Consider the following 4,231-nt stretch of genomic DNA (forward strand, 5'->3'; position numbering starts at 1 on the left):
GTTACTTATAGATTGTGGCAAAATGTGAGATCAGCGCCACTTAAGGGGCGTAGCAAGAACTATTGTCTACAACAACGACCCCCCTTCCCTTTTCACCCTAATTTGTAGGGTATGTTGACTTCTCTTTCTGAAATATATGAATAATAATAACCATTAAAACAAACCAAAAATGAACAAAATAAAATCTATCATCGATCAAATGATTTGGTTCCATTTGTAGTTTGTGTTATCGGTGATAACGGTAAATCCATTGAGAATCCAAGTTCATCACGCAAAAAAAATATATAATTCTTGCAGCTACAGTGAACTTCAGCAGACGTGAGCAGACGATAGAAGTTCTGTCGTCTGCTCAAGTTCAATTCGAATTCTGAATTCACACGAGCGCCACCTAGGGGACGTAGCAATTACTATAATCCGTTCACCACTTTTCTATGGGAGTGGGCACACCGTGCAGGCAATTGTCCAAGGCTATTCACACGACCAGTTCTCCGAGGAATTTTGACCGCGGAAAATGTGAAAATGGCGCGGGAATTGTAAATATTGTTAAATTTGTATATAAAATTAACCAAGTTTTTATAGTTTAAAATGGAAATTATGATAATGAATTTAATTTTTATAATATAATGTAAAAATATATCAAATTCCCAACCCTGAAATGTATATATCAAAATGAATACACTAACAATTGTTTACAGATGAGTTGATGTTGTCAGTCGCTGTGTGCTGCGGAGACTTTTATTCAACAAGAAAAGGAAATTTTGTGAGTAGATATTATTTCCTCTTAAGTAATTAATTATTATTCTAAAATGCAATATTTTTAAAATAAATTTATACTTTTGTCGGCAGTTTTAAGAATGTTGTACAAGTTGAAATAACATAACCTCTAAAATCCTACAATTGAAAATTGACTATACATAAATTCATTGTTTGTTAGGTATAAAAAATGGATGGGCGTTATTTAACGATAACTACAGATATCTCAGCCGTAGAAATGGAGCTTCTTTGGCTGTTATTGCGATGACGGAGAAAGATAAGAAACAGGCAATATCGCGTTCATCCTCTTTGGAACCGTTGGCGGTTGCAAGGTAAAATTCAAACTTTTTATTGATTATCAGGCTAAAAATTATTTTCATAGTAAAAGAAATGTCAATTTACCACCTGTAGACATTTTCTTGTAATTAAAAAGTATTTTAAGGACATTACTCAGTGGGCACAAAATTTTACGATGTCTTTACGATATCTTTACGACGACTTTAAGACATCCTATGTCCTTATCATTAAGATGTCTCTACGATGTTAAAAACACATCGTCGGATTGTACAACGTCTTTACGATATCGTAAAGACACTTATAACGACATTGACATAGGATCTCTTAAAGTTGTCGTAAAGATATCGTAAAGACGTCGTAAGAATAACTTTATAAACATTATTATTAGCTCATTCATGCAACTCTCCGCTTATTATTTTTACAATAATTTATTCGGAAATTGCCTAATATTGCCACTTAATACAAAAGTCAACGACAACTTCCAGGCTAGTGTATTATTATATTTCTGTCGCATAAAGTTTCTGTTGCTAAATGTATACCTCATTTTAATAATGTCATTGCTTCTTCAAGTCATTCTAATGTTGTAAAACAAAGGTCTCAAATATCCATACCGGATTTGACCATGTACATTCAATACTAACAGACCAGCAGCCAGCGACAAAGAGACTTTTTCAGTAATAATAATAAGACATTTGAAATTCCACGTCATTTTCAGGTTTCTTAGGTGATTTTTTATTTTCAATTTTCCAGGTCAAGTCAAATGAATTTAATTATAATTTGAATACCTTTTTAATTATTACAATAGTTACAAACCATATAAATAAAGTTATGGTTTTCTGCATACTTTTTTCGTTATAACGTAACGCAATTAATAGTCGGTTGTTCCGTTTTATACTTTCTTGAGTATTTCAAGTTATAGCCACAGAAAAATATCATAAAATCGAGATGCAAGTATTAAATTGACGTCTGGCCATGTTCTATATACTTAAATAAAGAAAATAGTCAACGAGAACTTCCGGACTAGTGTATTATTTTATTACAGCTGCAAAACTTGATCCTAAAAACAAAAATTGTAATAAATTGACGTTTAGGAATTATACTAATTCCTTCGTCATATTAGAATTAAAAATAATGAAATTATTTGAAGAATGAATAAAACCTAGAATTAATAATTTTTATAATTTTATTTTTGGGTTTTAATAATTCCTAAAATAATTTTATTATTTTTTATTTCAAAATGATAAGGAAAATAGTAAAGTTACTAAACGCCACTTCATTACAATGTTTATTTGAGGAGAAACTTTTGTAACAGAAATATAATAATACACTAGTATGGAAGTTGTCGTTGACTTTTGTATTAAGTGGCAATATTAAGCAATTTCCGAATAAATTGTTGTAAAAATAATAACGGGAGAATTGCATGAATGAGCTAATAATAATGTTTATAAAGTTATTTTTCGGTTTTATTAATTTCTAAAATAATTTCATTATTTTTAATTTCAGTCTGATTCGGGAATTAGTAAAATTACGAAACTTTACTTTATTACAATGTTTGTTTGAACAAAAACTTTTGTAATAGTAATATAATCATACACTAGTCTGAAAGTTGTCATTATCTGCAAAGTGCTATAACTCGAATTATAATATCCTATTTCATCGATTTATAAATAAACTTTCTTTAAAACTATAAACATATTGATGTATACAAACGTTCTTTAGTTCTGATAAAAAGAGATGTTTCGGGTTTCACACGTGTAAAAAACTACGAATTGTTTGCCGACGTTTCGTGAACATTGCAGTTCGAATCTTCAGGGCTGACCTGAAACTGAGGTATCAGGTCATGATGTTCTTAGGCATACTTTCTACGATGCCTGTGATCGGCCAGATGACAAAGGTGTCATAAACGTAACGGAACCAGAATTCTGGTTTAAGTTTGGCTTGGCTTAAGATTTTAGTTTCTAGATGTTCCATAAAGACATTGGCTATTACAGGTCAGATTGGGGATCCCATTGCTGCCCCTGAGGTTTGTTCGTAGAATTGTTTATTGAACGAGAAGTAAGTATTATTGAGACATTGTTCTATCAAAGGTACAAGCTCGGAAGGGAAGTTTGTGAAGATCAATAAAGTCAAATGAGTTTTGGACGTGAGTGATGGAGTTTCCTGTAAAAGGATTTAGTTTTGCAGCGAGGAAACGTGCTAGGTTATAAGTTGGTGAGTTTATTGCGCTGACGATCGGTCTGAGTGGAATGTTTTCTTTGTGGATTTTTGGGAGCTCGTAAAGTTTTGGAGAGATAGGATTAGTAGGTATTAAATTAGATATTGTTTGGCTGTCAAGTTTAGAGTTTTTGAGAAGAGTCTTTGTTTTACTGACTATTGTTTTTGTGGCGTCCTTTTTAGGTTTTTTGTATGTATCGTCAATTAGAAGGTCCATGATTTTGTTGTTATAGTATTCTTAATTCATTATTACTGTTGTGTTGCCTTTGTCTGCGGGTAATATTATAATATCTTTATTTTGATTGAGTTCTTTAATTGCGGTTTTTTCCTGTTTTGTTAAGTTTGAGGATGGAACTTGAGCTTGGCGTAAAATGTTGGCCGTCCTGCGTCGTATGTTATTTGCTTTTTCTGGTGAAAGGGTATATATTGTGGATTCTAAATTGCTGATTATTTCTTCTTTTGGGATTTTCGATGGAGCTATAGCAAAATTATGTCCTTTAGATAAGGCTGAAATCATTTCATTGTTGAGAGGGTAGTCAGAGATGTTTTTTACTGTATTTGTTAGTTTAGTTTGCTTTACTGGAAGTAATTTGTCCAATTTTGTGGTTTGTTTTTGAGTGGAAAGCTCTTTAATCCGTTGGGATTGTTTATACGATATGCGGTCCCATGTGGACCAAATGTCAAATCTGAGGGTATTTGATAGGAAAAGGTAAAGTTTTAATAGTTTTTTTAGAGGTAGTGTGCAAAAGAAATTTGGTATGCTGTATTCTTTCTTTAACGAGAAGCAAACTTGTATTATGCAGAATCGATTTGGATTTCGATGTTCTCAAATTATTTTTCAGTTGTATTATATGCTTTCACGATGTTTTATTTTGATAAAAAGAGATATTTCGGGTTTCACTCGTGTAAAAAACTACGAATTGTTTGCCGACGTTTCGTGAACATTGCAGTTCACATCTTCAGGGCT

At 32.0% G+C, this 4,231-nt stretch overlaps 1 protein-coding gene across 1 annotated transcript in view; it reads left to right on the plus strand.

The window, feature by feature from the left end:
* Window positions 1-512: 512 nt before the first annotated feature.
* Window positions 513-4,231, plus strand: part of LOC117168706 — a 172,461-nt gene continuing 168,742 nt past the window's right edge. The window contains exons 1-3 of the mRNA XM_033354405.1: window positions 513-533; window positions 696-760; window positions 935-1,085. The gene's annotated coding sequence lies outside the window, so the exon portion shown is untranslated. The remainder of the gene's footprint in view (window positions 534-695; window positions 761-934; window positions 1,086-4,231) is intronic.

The sequence above is a fragment of the Belonocnema kinseyi genome, chromosome 3 (assembly GCF_010883055.1).
Source record: "Belonocnema kinseyi isolate 2016_QV_RU_SX_M_011 chromosome 3, B_treatae_v1, whole genome shotgun sequence".
Lineage (NCBI taxonomy): Eukaryota > Metazoa > Arthropoda > Insecta > Hymenoptera > Cynipidae > Belonocnema > Belonocnema kinseyi.